Source organism: Hyperolius riggenbachi, chromosome 6, assembly GCF_040937935.1.
Source record: "Hyperolius riggenbachi isolate aHypRig1 chromosome 6, aHypRig1.pri, whole genome shotgun sequence".
Lineage (NCBI taxonomy): Eukaryota > Metazoa > Chordata > Amphibia > Anura > Hyperoliidae > Hyperolius > Hyperolius riggenbachi.
In genome coordinates, this window is record NC_090651.1 from 58,883,860 (window position 1) to 58,901,230 (window position 17,371).

Consider the following 17,371-nt stretch of genomic DNA (forward strand, 5'->3'; position numbering starts at 1 on the left):
GGGGCATCTGTGGTGCTCCCGGACGGTAGGCAGTGGAGACTTTCGCATTTTGTGAATTGTACCACTAAATTTGTGGTTTATTTACTCTTATGCCCCTGTGGGGCGTTTTACGTTGGAAAAACAACACGTGAGCTTAGAGAGCGTATCTCGGAGCACGTGCAAAGTATAAAGAATGTGAACTCCACTGCACCCGTCGGGGTGCACTTCAGACAGTGCCACAGTGGCGACCCTAGGGGACTTAAATTTGTGGGCATTGACCGCATTCACGGTTCAATAAGAGGAGGCAATCTTGATAGACTGCTTTGCCAAAGGGAATGCCGATGGATATTTAACCTAAAGGCTACCTCCCCACCAGGGTTGAATGAAATGGAGGGCTTTGCCCCCTTTCTTCCACTATAGATGGATTGTAGGTAACCTTGTGATCGGGCAGGTGGACACCTGCCTGCTCTCACTGTGTGCGGGGTTCACTTCTCCTTGTCTCTGGCTATGCTGACCTCCCGCTGTGTCTGATTGCACGGCTTCACCTCCAAACATCCCACACTAATATTGGGAATGTTTGGCATTTGTGCCGATTTTTGATGAGCCACTGTTTTGATAGCTTTTCTCTGTTAACAAGTTTGTTTTTACTTGGGGTTATAATTGCAGAATCTATAAAATAAGACTATAGTAAGTTGTTGAACCGTTTTTTGTATGTATGCATGTGTGCTGCTATATGTGTTTAAATTGAGGCTGTGGCTCTGTTACCTCCTGTCGCTCGCCCGTTGAGGCATCCGCCCTGTCTGACTCCATTTGGGCATTTGGTTGCCGTGGAGATCTGGGGGCGTGGTTGCCTCTGACGCCGATAACGCGAGGCTCCTGTCGCCCTCCCTCCCGCTGGCCGCGGTTTGTGGGCGGATATGTGGCGTGCGATGGGCGGCTCGCCTTGTCCGGCGTGGAACGTTTGGCCATGCGCGCTTCCTGGTGCTCCCTCCGTCCGCCGTAGTGCTGTGGGCGGAAGTGGTGCATGGTGGGGGGGCTCGCATTGGCCGGCGTTAGGCTGGCGATGTATGGAGGGGCGGAGTCCGCAGCAGGTTATTTCTGATAGGGCAGGTCAGCTGTTAAAAACAGCTGACAGCTGATCACGGTGAGCCACGCCTCCTGAGGAAACGAGCAGTAGCTCGTGAAACATGTCGGGGCTATGAAAGGCATCATCGTCTGTCTACCTGGCCTCCCGACCACCCTACCTCACTGGACCCGGCACCTTTCGAGCATGTCTCTGCTCTCAGGCATAGAAGGAAGCACTTGGTCCATTTGGCAGCTTGCAAAGGGACATTTACAACAAACATGGTGAGCGGCCTATTCCATTTTCTGCCAGCAAACACTGGAATTACAGGTGTACAAACTCGTCTTTCTGAACTGTTTTGCTCATCTGGGCTCTCACTGATGAACACTGCTTTGATGCCCTAATATGCTATGCTTATCATGACGAAAAGCTTACATGCGGAGTTATTGCTTATTAATCCATGCTGCTGACTTTGGCTGTATGCCACTGCTACTAATACTTCTGATGCTACATTGATTCCTGCATGTTACTGCTACCAATGCTTCTGATGCTACATTGATTCCTGCTTAGTTACGCATCGCTTACAGCTGTGTCCTGTACTGTGATAAACAGACTGTCTGTTGTTGTTTGGAATCCTAATTGAGAGACCGCATAAGAGACTGCATATACAATACATTACTCTGTTTGCCGGCCACAATCACCATCTTGCTACCTATTGGCGTTCCAGATCTGTATATGTGATCAATGAGGTTGCAACCTAGAGAGATATAACAACGTGTCGTTGCATTTGGAGCTCCATTTGCATTGCAGTGTGTATGGGGATGAGTGTTGAGTCTATTGTATGAGCTACCGGGGTCTATAAGGGTGGAGGTTGGGGTACAAGGCTAGACGTTTTAAGAGATAATGTTTTTTGATATAATAAAGATTTATATTACTTTTACAAAACATTTTTGTGTAAATTGCTTTATTGGTGTGTACCATTCACCGTTTTCTTTCCTTCCTACCTGTTTTTGTCACTGCAGCCTGCATTACCCGGTGAGCAGGGCTACGGGAAAATGGCCGCCCGAAGCCCTGCACTGCAGACTCCAAGTCTGCAGAGCAGGGTTTCGGGCGGCCATCTTACCGTAGCCCTGCTTTGCTGCTTCGGACTGCTGCTGTGAACTGACTCGGCGTCTCTTAGACTCCTGAAGTCAGTTCACGCCAGGGGGTGCTTTGGGGGTGCTTGGACAATTATAGGGGGTGCTTGCGCACCCCCATGCACCCCCCGGGCGCCGCCCATGTAAGTCGGGTATCCTTTAAGCTCACAGACTGCATTAAAGTGTCCCCAATACGGTGAGTCCTACTCTAACCGCACAAAAATGCTACCGTATATACTTGCATATAAGCTGACCCGCATATAAACCGACCTCCCAACTTTAACATCAGAAATCAGGGAAGAATTATTGACTCGCATATAAGCCGAGGGTAGGAAATGCAGTGGCTTAAAACTCCAGTAAATGTTCACAATATACAATTCGATACTAGACTGATGGCAGACAGAGCTCATTGTAAGTACAGTAAATCTCCAGTATAATCTGGAAGTCAGCTGTAGCAAGGACTTGTACATGTGCTCACATTAACATGTGTTAATATTACAATTAGCACATGTGCAAGTCCTGCATACAGTGACTTCAAGATTGTAGTGGAGATTTACCCTGCCTAACAAGTTGTGCCTGTCATCAGCCCAGTAATGTCCCTCAACTGCCAGCATATTTTTTTTTCTTTTTCAGTAGTCCAAGAGCCCTCTTTAGCCTCCATGCCTCTCACACTGTCAAACTTTTCAGGTGTGGACACTCACCTTATGCAGGGTAGAGTTGGGCCGAACGGTTCGCCGGCGAACGGGGTTCGCGCGAACTTAGGTGGTTCGCGTGCGGGTACCGCACGCGAACCTTTTGCGGAAGAAGTTCGGTTCGCCCCATAATGCACCTGAGGGTCAACTTTGACCCTCTACATCACAGTCAGCAGGCCCAGTGTAGCCAATTAGGCTACACTAGCCCCTGGAGCCCCACCCCCCCTTATATAAGGCAGGCAGCGGCGGCCATTACGGCCACTCGTGTGCCTGCATTAGTCAGAGTAGGGCGAGCTGCTGCAGACTGTCTCTCAGGGAAAGATTAGTTAGGCTTAACTTCTTCCTGGCTGCATACCTGTTCTGTTCAGTGAGCCCTCAGCCCACTGCATACCTGTACTGTGATCCTGCCACTGCATAGCTGTTCAGTGATCCTGCCACAGCATACCTGTTCTGTTCAGTGAGCCCTCAGCCCACTGCATACCTGTACTGTGATCCTGCCACTGCATAGCTGTTCAGTGATCCTGCCACAGCATACCTGTTCTGTTCAGTGAGCCCTCAGCCCACTGCATACCTGTACTGTGATCCTGCCACTGCATACCTGTTCAGTGATCCTGCCACAGCATACCTGTTCTGTTCAGTGAGCCCTCAGCCCACTGCATACCTGTACTGTGATACTGCCACTGCATAGCTGTTCAGTGATCCTGCCACAGCATACCTGTTCTGTTCAGTGAGCCCCCAGCCCACTGCATACCTGTACTGTGATCCTGCCACTGCATACCTGTTCAGTGATCCTGCCACAGCATACCTGTTCTGTTCAGTGAGCCCTCAGCCCACTGCATACCTGTACTGTGATACTGCCACTGCATACCTGTACTGTGATCCTGCCACTGCATAGCTGTTCAGTGATCCTGCCACAGCATACCTGTTCTGTTCAGTGAGCCCTCAGCCCACTGCATACCTGTACTGTGATCCTGCCACTGCATACCTGTTCAGTGATCCTGCCACAGCATACCTGTTCTGTTCAGTGAGCCCTCAGCCCACTGCATACCTGTACTGTGATCCTGCCACTGCATACCTGTTCAGTGATCCTGCCACAGCATACCTGTTCTGTTCAGTGAGCCCCCAGCCCACTGCATACCTGTACTGTGATCCTGCCACTGCATACCTGTTCAGTGATCCTGCCACAGCATACCTGTTCTGTTCAGTGAGCCCTCAGCCCACTGCATACCTGTACTGTGATCCTGCCACTGCATACCTGTTCAGTGATCCTGCCACAGCATACCTGTTCTGTTCAGTGAGCCCTCAGCCCACTGCATACCTGTACTGTGATCCTGCCACTGCATACCTGTTCAGTGATCCTGCCACAGCATACCTGTTCTGTTCAGTGAGCCCTCAGCCCACTGCATACCTGTACTGTGATCCTGCCACTGCATACCTGTTCAGTGATCCTGCCACAGCATACCTGTTCTGTTCAGTGAGCCCCCAGCCCACTGCATACCTGTACTGTGATCCTGCCACTGCATACCTGTTCAGTGATCCTGCCACAGCATACCTGTTCTGTTCAGTGAGCCCTCAGCCCACTGCATACCTGTACTGTGATCCTGCCACTGCATACCTGTTCAGTGATCCTGCCACAGCATACCTGTTCTGTTCAGTGAGCCCTCAGCCCACTGCATACCTGTACTGTGATCCTGCCACTGCATAGCTGTTCAGTGATCCTGCCACAGCATACCTGTTCTGTTCAGTGAGCCCTCAGCCCACTGCATACCTGTACTGTGATCCTGCCACTGCATACCTGTTCAGTGATCCTGCCACAGCATACCTGTTCTGTTCAGTGAGCCCTCAGCCCACTGCATACCTGTACTGTGATACTGCCACTGCATACCTGTTCAGTGATCCTGCCACAGCATACCTGTTCTGTTCAGTGAGCCCTCAGCCCACTGCATACCTGTACTGTGATCCTGCCACTGCATAGCTGTTCAGTGATCCTGCCACAGCATACCTGTTCTGTTCAGTGAGCCCTCAGCCCACTGCATACCTGTACTGTGATCCTGCCACTGCATAGCTGTTCAGTGATCCTGCCACAGCATACCTGTTCTGTTCAGTGAGCCCTCAGCCCACTGCATACCTGTACTGTGATCCTGCCACTGCATAGCTGTTCAGTGATCCTGCCACAGCATACCTGTTCTGTTCAGTGAGCCCCCAGCCCACTGCATACCTGTACTGTGATCCTGCCACTGCATACCTGTTCAGTGATCCTGCCACAGCATACCTGTTCTGTTCAGTGAGCCCTCAGCCCACTGCATACCTGTACTGTGATACTGCCACTGCATACCTGTACTGTGATCCTGCCACTGCATAGCTGTTCAGTGATCCTGCCACAGCATACCTGTTCTGTTCAGTGAGCCCTCAGCCCACTGCATACCTGTACTGTGATCCTGCCACTGCATACCTGTTCAGTGATCCTGCCACAGCATACCTGTTCTGTTCAGTGAGCCCTCAGCCCACTGCATACCTGTACTGTGATCCTGCCACTGCATAGCTGTTCAGTGATCCTGCCACAGCATACCTGTTCTGTTCAGTGAGCCCCCAGCCCACTGCATACCTGTACTGTGATCCTGCCACTGCATACCTGTTCAGTGATCCTGCCACAGCATACCTGTTCTGTTCAGTGAGCCCTCAGCCCACTGCATACCTGTACTGTGATCCTGCCACTGCATACCTGTTCAGTGATCCTGCCACAGCATACCTGTTCTGTTCAGTGAGCCCTCAGCCCACTGCATACCTGTACTGTGATCCTGCCACTCCATAGCTGTTCAGTGATCCTGCCACAGCATACCTGTTCTGTTCAGTGAGCCCTCAGCCCACTGCATACCTGTACTGTGATCCTGCCACTGCATACCTGTTCAGTGATCCTGCCACTGTATACCTGTTCTGTGAACCCGCCACTGTATACCTGTTCTGTTCAGTGGACCCGCCACTGTATACCTGTTCTGTGAACCCGCCACTGTATACCTGTTCTGTTCAGTGGACCCGCCACTGTATACCTGTTCTGTGAACCCGCCACTGTATACCTGTTCTGTTCAGTGGACCCGCCACTGTATACCTGTTCTGTGAACCCGCCACTGTATACCTGTTCTGTTCAGTGGACCTGCCACTGTATACCTGTTTAGTGAACACGCCACTGCATACCTGTTGTGTTCAGTGAACCTGCCACTGCATACCTGTTCTGTGAACCCGCCACTGTATACCTGTTCTGTTCAGTGGACCCGCCACTGTATACCTGTTCTGTGAACCCGCCACTGTATACCTGTTCTGTTCAGTGGACCTGCCACTGTATACCTGTTTAGTGAACACGCCACTGCATACCTGTTGTGTTCAGTGAACCTGCCACTGCATACCTGTTCTGTGAACCCGCCACTGTATACCTGTTCTGTTCAGTGGACCCGCCACTGTATACCTGTTCTGTTCAGTGGACCTGCCACTGTATACCTGTTCTGTTCAGTGGACCTGCCACTGTATACCTGTTTAGTGAACACGCCACTGCATACCTGTTGTGTTCAGTGAACCCGCCACTGTATACCTGTACTGTTCAGTGAACCCACCGCATCAGTGCGCATACCTGTGCAGTTAAGTGAACCCACCTACCTACGTGAGTGCACGCAGTGTGATATACCACTCCGTGCATACCCGATATGGACAAAACAGGTAGAGGAAGAGGAAGAGGTAGTGGCAGAGGCAGAGGAAGGCCACCCGGCAGGTCTGCGCGAGGTCGTGTAAATGTAATTTCGTGTGGACCTGGCCCACAGTACAGTGCTCGGAAGAAGGCACGTCCCATCACCTCCCAAGATTGTCAGGACGTGGTTGAGTATTTAGCGACACAGAACACCTCATCTTGCTCAGCCACCAGCGCTACTACTAGCACCACTTCCGCTGCATTTGACACTTCGCAAGAATTATTTAGTGGTGGTGAAATCACTGATGCACAGCCATTGTTACAGCCAGATGAATTTTCACCAGCTCATATGTCTGCGTTACGCGACAACACTATGGATGTAACGTGTAAGGAGGATGAAGGACCTACACATTTGGATTTTTCTGAGGCAAGCGAAGCTGGGCAGGATGATTACGATGATGACGATGATAGGGATCCTCTGTATGTTCCCAATAGAGGAGATGAAGAGGGGGACAGTTCAGAGGGGGAGTCAGAGAGTAGTAGGAGGATAGAAGTTGCTGAAAGAAGCTGGGGCAGCTCTTCGTCAGAAACAGCTGGTGGCAGAGTCCGGCACCATGTATCGCCAGATTCGCCACCTATGTACAGCCAGCCAACTTGCCCTTCAGCATCAGCTGCTGAGGTGCCCACATCCCAGGGTGGCTCAGCGGTGTGGAAATTTTTTAATGTGTGTGCCTCAGATCGGACCAAAGCCATCTGTTCGCTCTGCCAACAAAAATTGAGCCGTGGAAAGGCCAACACTCACGTAGGGACAAGTGCCTTACGAAGGCACCTGCAGAAAAGGCACAAACAGCAATGGGATGGCCACCTGAGCAAAAGCAGCAGCAGCACACAAAAGCAAAGTCACCCTCCTTCTCCTCTTCCTCCTTCAGGTGCATCATCTGCTTATGCCGCTCTCTCCCTTGCACCTTCACAGGCACCCTCCTCCACTCCGCCTCTGCCCTTGAGCGGTTCCTGCTCCTCTGCCCACAGCAGCAGTCAGGTGTCCGTGAAGGAAATGTTTGAGCGGAAGAAGCCACTTTTGGCCAGTCACCCCCTTGCCCGGCGTCTGACAGCTGGCGTGGCGGAACTGTTAGCTCGCCAGCTGTTACCATACCGGCTGGTGGACTCTGAGGCCTTCCGTAAATTTGTGGCCATCGGAACACCGCAGTGGAAGATGCCAGGCCGCACTTATTTTTCCAGAAAGGCCATACCCCAACTGCACCGTGAAGTTGAGAGGCAAGTGGTGTCATCTCTTGCGAAGAGCGTTGGGTCAAGGGTACACCTGACCACGGATGCCTGGTCTGCCAAGCACGGGCAGGGCCGCTACATTACCTACACAGCCCATTGGGTGAACCTGGTGGTGAACGATGGCAAGCAGAAAGCGGCGGACCAAATTGTGACACCTCCACGGCTTGCAGGCAGGCCTCCTGCCACCTCCTCTCCTCCTGCTACATGCTCTTCGCTGTCCTCCTCCTCCTCCTTGGCTGAGTGGCAGTTCTCCTCTCCAGCTACACAGCCCCAGCTCCGCAGGGCCTATGCTGCATGCCAGGTACGACGGTGTCACGCCATCTTAGACATGGCTTGTCTCAAAGCGGAGAGTCACACTGGAGCAGCTCTCCTGGCTGCTCTTAAGAAACAGGTGGATGAGTGGCTGACCCCGCACCACCTGGAGATAGGCAACGTGGTGTGCGGCAACGGCAGCAATCTGCTTGCCGCTTTGCATATGGGGAAGCTGACACACATACCCTGCATGGCACATGTCATGAATCTGGTGGTTCAAAGATTTGTGGCAAAGTACCCTGGCTTAGCGGATGTCCTGAAGCAGGCCAGGAAGTTCTGTGGGCATTTGAGGCGCTCTTACACAGCCATGGCACGATTTGCAGAAATTCAGCGTAAAAACAACATGCCGGTGAGACGCCTCATTTGCGATAGCCCCACTCGCTGGAACTCGACCCTCCTCATGTTCTCCCGCCTGCTAGAACAGAAGAAAGCCGTCACCCAGTACCTCTACAACTGGAGTAGAACGAAACAGTCTGGGAAGATGGGGATGTTCTGGCCCGACAACTGGACAATGATGAAAAATGCATGCAGGCTCATGCGGCCGTTTGAGGAGGTGACCAACCTGGTGAGCCGCAGTGAGGGCACCATCAGCGACTTAATTCCCTACGCGTACTTCTTGGAGCGTGCTGTGCGTAGAGTGGCGGATGAAGCTGCGAATGAGCGTGACCAGGAACCGTTACGGCAGGAACAGGCATGGGACCAATTTTCATCAGACCCAGCTGTTTCCTCAACACCTGCGGCAGCACAGAGGGGGGAGGAGGAGGAAGAAGAGAGGTCATGTGCAGAAGATGAGTCAGACTCAGAGGATGATGAGCAAGGTGTTTCTTTGGGGGAGGAGGAGGAGGAGGAGGGGACAGCGGCAGGAGAACAACCGCAGCAGGCGTCGCAGGGGGCTTGTGCTGCGCAACCTTCCCGTGGTATTGTTCACGGCTGGGGGGAGGAGGTTGACTTACCTGACGTCACTGAGGAAGAGCAAGAGGAGATGGAGGGTACTGGATCCGACTTTGTGCAGATGTCGTCTTTTATGCTGTCCTGCCTGTTGAGGGACCCCCGTATAAAAAACCTCAAGGGGAATGAGCTGTACTGGGTGGCCACACTACTAGACCCTCGGTACAGGCACAAAGTGGCGGACCTGTTACCAACTCACCGGAAGGTGGAAAGGATGCAGCACATGCAGAACCAGCTGTCAACTATGCTTTACAATGCCTTTAAGGGTGATGTGACGGCACAACGCCAGCAAGGTACCACTGCCACTAATCCTCCTCCCGTGTCCACGCAGTCAAAGACAGGACGCTCCAGCGATCTCATGGTGATGTCGGACATGCGGACGTTCTTTAGTCCAACGCCTCGCCGTAGCCCTTCCGGATCCACCCTCCACCAACGCCTGGAACGGCAGGTAGCCGACTACCTGGCCTTAAGTGTGGATGTAGACACTGCTGTGAACAGCGATGAGGAACCCTTGAACTACTGGGTGCGCAGGCTTGACCTGTGGCCAGAGCTGTCCCAATTTGCCATCCAACTTCTCTCCTGCCCTGCCGCAAGCGTCCTCTCAGAAAGGACCTTCAGCGCAGCTGGAGGCATTGTCACAGAGAAGAGAAGTCGCCTAAGTCACAAAAGTGTTAAGTACCTCACCTTTATAAAAATGAATGAGGCATGGATCCCGGAGGGCTGCTGCCCGCCCCAAGACTAAGTCAGTCCCCGCACATACAGCATCTCTGCCTGCACGCCGTGTGACTGGCTGCCTGGCCTGCCCCAAGAAGACTAAGTCGCTCCCAGTCCCTCCACACAGCATGTCTGCCTGCAGGCCGCTTCACTACCTTCTCCGCCACCACCAACAGGGTCCGGGACTCCAGGCGGATTGCTGAATTTTTTAGGCCGCTGCTAGCAGCGGCCGCTGTAATAATTTTTCGGGTGCGTGTACATGACTGCCTAATTTTTCTGGCTGCACTGCGGGCAGCTGCAACAACAAAAGAAAAGGCATGAACATGCGCCCATTCCCCTTCGTGATCATTACCTTGCCGTGGTGAAGGGGCTTGCGTATCACAATGGAGCAATGACCGGCGCCTAGATGAGTGTCTCGGGGGGCACACCCACGATAATAAGGTCGTTGCCTCATTGTGGTCAGACCAAATTTGATCAGCTGGACAGTCACTGTTCTGTCATTCAGCTACATCAGCCAGGTGACTGACCATATGGGCTGTAAAGCCACCAAAACCTGCACTCTCGCCATGGTGCGCACCAGTCCAGCACGGCCGTCACTACACAAACAGCTGTTTGCGGTGCGTTACACGATGAGTTTGGTGCGTCAGTGTGAAGCAGTACCTTAATTACACTACCTGATTGATGTATACACATGCAAGATGTTTGAAAGCACTTTAGGCCTGTCATTTAACATTCAATGTGATTTCTGCCCTTAAAACGCTGCTTTGCGTCAAATCCAGATTTTTCCCGGGGACTTTTGGCATGTATCCCACTCCGCCATCCCCCCCTCCAGGTGTTAGACCCCTTGAAACATCTTTTCCATCACTTTTGTGGCCAGCATAGTTAATTTTTTTTTTCAAAGTTCGCATCCCCATTGAAGTCTATTGCGGTTCGCGAACTTTAACGCGAACCGAACCTTTCGCGAAAGTTCGCGAACCCGGTTCGCGAACCGAAAATCGGAGGTTCGGCCCAACTCTAATGCAGGGCCCCGAGTGCAGTGTGCAGCCAACAGAGTGGAGTAAATGTCATCTAGTGCAGCCAGGTTGAGTGGGTACAGAGCGGGCAGGTTTTGTCGGCATGACAATCCTGGATTACTGTGGCATGTGCAGCGCCGCTCACTACTGCAGTGATGAGCGGCTGGTAAGAGAGTAGACAGAGCGGGCGGGCTTTAAAGGCCACCTGGAGTCAGAGCAACTGTAGCACTGCACGGTGTTGCAGCGATGAGCGGAGGAAGAGCGGGCGGATTTTGCATAGCAAACCGGGAGCTATCTAATGTGCAGCGCTATGATGATCCGGAGAGAGCGTGGTGTGTGACGTCAGCTCTGTCTGATCCCTATGACACCCTCTAGCGGCGTCTTGAGACTCTCACAATGAGTCTCAAGATGCTGCTAGAGGGCATAATAGAGATGAGACATAGAGCTGACTTCACACACCATGCTCTCTCCAGATCATAGCGCTGCTCAGTTTGGCTGGATCCGTTTTGTTTATTGCATGTTATTTATGCAGCCTTTTCAATTGCACCCCATATTTTTGTTTGCGATTGATCGATTTTTGACAGTGCTGTGTTGTATATTAGAACCTTATAGATAAAATCTATATATATAAAATCGGATGTATGTGTGTGTGTGTGTGTGTGTGTATGTGTGTGTGTGTGTATGTGCCGCGATCACTCGAAAACCCCTTGACCGATTTGAACGAAACTTGGTATACAGGTTCCTTACTACCTGGGATGATAGGTTCTGGGGGTCTCGCGGCCCCCCTGCCCACCTGGGCGGAGCTACAAACAGCAAATCAGATTCCACCCATTCAAGTCAATGGAAAAAATGTAAAAGGCTGCCATTCTCACAGTAATCAAGCCAGAGTCCCCACACTTGGCACAGTTGGTCACTTGGTGACCGAGGTTACAAATCCAGGAAAAGCGGGTGGAGCATAAAACAGCCAATCAAAATTCAGCCATTCCTTTTAAATGGGAAAAAATGCAGCCATTCTTACACTGTTAATCGCAGGGTTCTCAAACTTGCCACACTTCGCCACTGGGTGAATAAGATTAAGATTTTGGAAAGTGGGTGGAGCCTACAACAGCCAATCAAAATTCACCTATTGCGTTTAAAGGGGAATATTTAAACTGCTGCCATTCTTACACTGTTTATGGCAGAGGCTTCAGACTTGCTGCAGTCAGTCATTAGGTGACTGGGGTCCAAATTCACTAAAGGGGCGGGGCCACAAACAGCCAATCAGATTTCTTTGCTGGATAAACTGCTTCCATTCACACAATTTTGATGCCAGGAACCTGAAAGCTCACAAAATTGGTCATTGAGTGACTGTGTGACAAGGTTACACAAAGTGGGTGGAGCCAAAAACACATTTTACTGGGAAAATATAAACTGCAGCCATTCTTACACTGTTAATGGCAGGGTTGTCAAACTTTGCACAGTTGGTCATTGAGTGAATGTGATTAAGATTTTGGGAAGTGGGTAGAGCCTACAACAGCCAATCAAAATTCAACTTTTGATTGTCAAAGGGAATATTTAAACTGCAACCATTCTTATACTGTTAATAGCAGATGCCTCAAACCTGGTACAGCTGGGCACTGGGTGACTGGGGTTCAAATTCAGAAAGGGGCGGAGCCACAAACAGCCAATCAGATATACAAAGTATTGATACCAAGGATCCCAAAGCTGATAAACTTGGTAATTGAGTGACTATATGTCAAGGTTACAAAAAGTGGGCGGTGCCAGAAACTTAATTTTTTACATGGCAGGGTTCCCAAACTTGATACAATTGGCCACTGGGTGCCTGGGATTATTATTCAGAAATGTGGGTGGAGCCTACAACAGCCAATCAAAATTCAGCTATTGATTTTCATGGGGAATATTTACATTGCTACCATTCTTACACTGTTAATGGCAGAGGCCTCAAACCTGATACAGTCAGTAATTGGGTGACTGGGGACCAAATTCACTAAAGGCGGTGGAGCCACAAACAGCCAATCAGATTTGTTAGATTGATTTCAGCCATTCTGTTATTGGCAGGGTTCTCAAACTTGACACAGTTGGCCACTGGGTGACTAGGATTAATATTTAGGAAAGTGGGTGGAGTGTACAGCAGCCAATCAAAATTCATCTTTTGATTTTCAAGGGGAATATTTACATTGCTGCCATTCTTGCACTGTTAATGGCACAGATTATTATACAGAAAAGTGGGTGGAGCCTAAAAAAAACAATCAAAATTCACCTGTTGATTTTCAAAGGGAATATTAAAATTGCTGCCATTCTTGCACTGTTAATGGCACAAGCCTCAAACCTGGTACAGTTGATCATTGGGTCACTGGGGTTCAAATTCAGAAAAGGGGATAGAGGAGGCATGGGCAAACTTGGCCCTCCAGCTGTTGAGGAACTACAAGTCCCACAATGCATTGCAGGAGTCTGACAGCCACAGTCATGACTCATAAAGGCAAATGCATTGTGGGATTTGTAGTTCCTTAACAGCTGGAGGGCCAAGTTTGCCCATGCCTGTGATAGAGCCACAAACAGCCAATCAGATGTTTCATTTCACTGGGAAAATACAAATTATTGATGCCAAGGACCCAAAGCTTACAAACATGGTCATTGAGTGACTGTGTGTCCAGTTTACAAAAAGTGGGCGGAGCCAAAAACAAATTTCAATGGGAAAATGTAAACTGCAGCCCTTCTTCACTGTTAATGGCAGGGATCTCAAACTTTGCCAAGATGGTCACTGGGTGACTGAGATTAATATTCAGGGAAGTGGGTGGAGCCTATAATAGCCAAAATAGCCAAAATAGTCAAAATTCACCTGTTGATTTATAAAAAAGGAATATTTAAATTGCTGCCATTTTTACACTGGTATTAGCAGATCAGAGCAGTTTCTAGGCTAAATTTCACCCAGGGCGAGGGTGTAAAAATCGCCCCCCACCCCACCCCCATGGAGCCAGGCATAGGTGCCTGCAGTACAGGTTGAACAGGTTAGCTACGTAGGTGCCTCCAGTATAGGGTAGCCTGCATAGTTGCCCCCAGTGTAGGTTAGATAGGTAGGTGCCTGCTTTATAGGTTATCTACGTTGGTGCCTCCAGTATAGGGTAGCCCGTATAGTTGCCACCAGTGTGGGTTAGATAGGTAGGTGCCCCCAGTATAGTTTAGATAGGTAGGTGCCCGCAGTATAGGTTAGATAGGTAGGTTCCCGCAGTATAGGTTCGATAGGTAGGTTCCCCCAGTATGGGTTAGATCGGTAGGTTCCCCCAGTATAGGTTCAATAGGTAGGTTCCCCCAGTATAGGTTAGATAGGTAGGTCCCCCCAGTATGGGTTAGATAGGTAGGTTCCTGCAGTTTAGGATAGTTAGGTAGGTTCCCGCAGTATAGCTTGGCTAGGTAGGTTCCCGCAGTATAGGTTAGTTAGGTAAGTTCCCGCAGTATAGGATAGTTAGGTAGGTTCCCACAGTATAGCTTGGCTAGGTAGGTTCTCGCAGTATAGGTTAGTTAGGTAGGTTCCCGCAGTATAGGTTAGTTAGGTAGGTTCCCGCAGTATAGGTTAGTTAGGTAGGTTCCCGCAGTATAGGATAGTTAGGTAGGTTCCTACAGTATAGCTTGGCTAGGTAGGTTCCCGCAGTATAGGTTAGTTAGGTAGGTTCCCGCAGTATAGGTTAGTTAGGTAGGTTCCCGCAGTATAGGTTAGTTAGGTAGGTTCCCGCAGTATAGGTTAGTTAGGTAGGTTCCCGCAGTATAGGTTAGTTAGGTAGGTAGGTTCCTGCAGTGTAGGATAAATAGGTAGGTTCCTGCAGTTTAGGTTAGTTAGGTAGGTTCCCACAGTTTAGGTTAGTTGGTATGGGCGGTATGAGTTGGGCGCAGGAGCGGGGGGAGCGAACATAATAGTAATAACTCACCTGCTTCCGCCGAACCCGCGCTGCTTCAATGTCCTTCCTTTCCCGGCATCTATCTCATTAGTCACAGTGCTTCCTGTGATGACATGCGGTATGTCATCACAGGGGGCGCTGTTACCAGGCGACGGACGCCGGGAGAGGAAAGATATTGAAACTGCGGGGAACGGATGAAGAAGGTGAGTTATAACTATTATGTCCGTTCCCCCGCTCCGGCGCCCCCCCTCCTGCCGCACAATAAAGCACCCCGGGCGATTGCACGTATCACACACCCATAGAAACGGGGCTGTAGCAGATGCCTCAAACCTGCTATAGTTGGTCATTGGGTGACTGGGGTTCAAATGTTGGAGAGGAGTGCAGCCACAGACAGCCAATCTGATTTGTTTAATTTCTATGGGAATATACAAATTATTGATGCCAAAGACCCCGAAGTTCACAAACTTGGTCATTGAGTGTTCGTGCATTAGGGTTAGAAAAAGTGGGCGGAGCCAAAACCGGTCAAATACATACACAGGCAGTTCCACGTCATTAGTGGGTGGAGACAAATGCAAATTTCACTGGGAAAATGTAAACTGCAGCCATACTTACACTGTTAATGGTAGGGTTCTCAAACTTTGCACAGTTGGTCACTGGGTGACTGGGTTAAATATTCAGAAAAGTGGGTGGAGCCTACAAAAGTGAATCAAACTTCACCTATTGCTTCTCAAGGGGAATATTTAATTGCTGCCATTCTTGCACTGTTAATGGCACAGGCCTCAAACCTGCTACAGTTGGTCATTGGGTGACTGGGGTTCAAATTCAGAAAAGGGGTGGAGCCACAAACAGCCAATCAGATTTTTTTCATTTCAATGCAAATTATTGTTTCCAAAGACCGCAAAGCTCACAAACTTGGTCATTGAGTAATTGTGTGTTAGGGTTAGAAAAAGTGGGCGGAGCCAACACTAGCCAAATACATACCCGGGCAACGCCGGGCAATCAGCTAGTAGTTAATAAAAAAATAATTTAATGGTTAAAAAAGATATAATAACGATAATTCCATCAAATGACTAAAAAGGCAATTTATTTGCTTCAAAGAAAGTTCTGGAAAAGTGCTGGGCATTGCAGATACCTTTACCTTATAAAGCAAATAGATTGTGACTCAGGGCACTTACACTTAAGCTCATTTTTGGCAAATCAGCTTTTTTTGTATCGAATCTCACTTGACTGAATAGCACTGGAACTGCCACGGCAAATGCTATTATCTAAGTAGAGTAATTAAGGAAATAGTCCTTGTCACTTACCGTGTAGAAGCTGCGTCCATTGTAATAACGTTAGAGGGAGGGAGGAATTGTTAAAATAAAGGGCACCTACTGAGGCACGCTGACTTCTGACACTGCATAAGAAGGTAGCTGAAATAATTATTCCAATGGCGGGAGAGGTGATCTTTTATTCATTGTGCGATTCCAATGTAAAAATAAAAATGTTAAAGTGCACCTGTCCCTTTTTCTTTGTATTAAAAAAAAAGTATCATGCGGTAGTTATCTGCAGGCACAATTCTAATGATAGTTTAATAAATAGAATGTTTAATAAACAGAATTTCTAAGGCTGGGAACACACTAGGCGGTGCATCAAAGGTTGCATTTCGCTGCATATGCGTTTGTGCGTTTTTTGTCATAATGAAGTGCGTTTTGAGTGACTTTGCGTTTCACACATGCATTTTGCTTGCATTTTCCTGTATTTGCGTTTGGCACATAAGAATCGCTAGTGCGGTTTTGTTCGTTTTTTTGTGTGTTTTGTATGCGTTTATGATATGCGGTTTATGCAAATTTCTTGGAAGCATAAAAACACATTTTTGATTTCCTCTCTGGTTCATCTCTGGGAAGTCAACAGGAAGAGGAAATACATCATCAAACTAGTTATTTATACAAAAATGTATAAAAAATGCAATAAAACGCTATACCACTGCGTCACTATTGACATACATTATGTGTGTTTTAGATGCGTTTTGGAACAATATGCAGCAAGTTCTGTGTTTCAAAAACGCACATTGCAGAACACAAACAATGCGCGTTAACGCTAGCGTTTTTTGCAACGTTAGTGTTCCTGCCTAGTGTGTTCCCACCCTAAATGTTACCTTTTTTTGTAAAGAGACTGTAACCACTTGAGGACCGCAGTGTTAAACCCCCCTAGTGACCAGGCCATTTTTCATAAATTGGGCCACTGCTGCTTTAAGGGCTCGCTGCAGGGCCGCACAACTCAGCACACAAGTGATTCCCCCCCTTTTCTCCCCACCAACAGAGCTCTCTGTTGGTGGGGTCTGATCGCTCCCCCAATGTTTTTTTTTTTTTTACAAATATTTTTCTTATTTTTTTATTAATAAAAATCCCTACTCAGATGTACTTGAACTTCAGACTTTTGGCTTTAATTAATTGGTGTGAACAAAACGATTACATAAAAATGTACAATAGGTAGAAGAAAAGTTCAAGAAGAGGCCAGCACCCAATGAGCTGATGCACTGTACCTGGGATCACCTTGGTGCTCACAGCATAAGATTTGCATACGATAGTAGGAAGAAAACCAGCGCTGGGCACTCAAGCTGTAAGGTTTATTTCCACAGGTAACGTCAGACATTACAGGCATACATAGAGAGAGAAA

The 17,371-nt window shown here is 49.1% G+C and overlaps 1 long non-coding RNA gene across 1 annotated transcript in view; it reads left to right on the plus strand.

Annotated features, from left to right (window-relative positions):
* The first annotated feature begins 613 nt into the window (after positions 1–613).
* The window catches only part of LOC137520870 (uncharacterized), a 203,425-nt gene continuing 186,667 nt past the window's right edge, over positions 614–17,371 (plus strand). Inside the window, exon 1 of the long non-coding RNA XR_011021955.1 lies at positions 614–1,326. This is a non-coding gene — a long non-coding RNA (uncharacterized lncRNA). The remainder of the gene's footprint in view (positions 1,327–17,371) is intronic.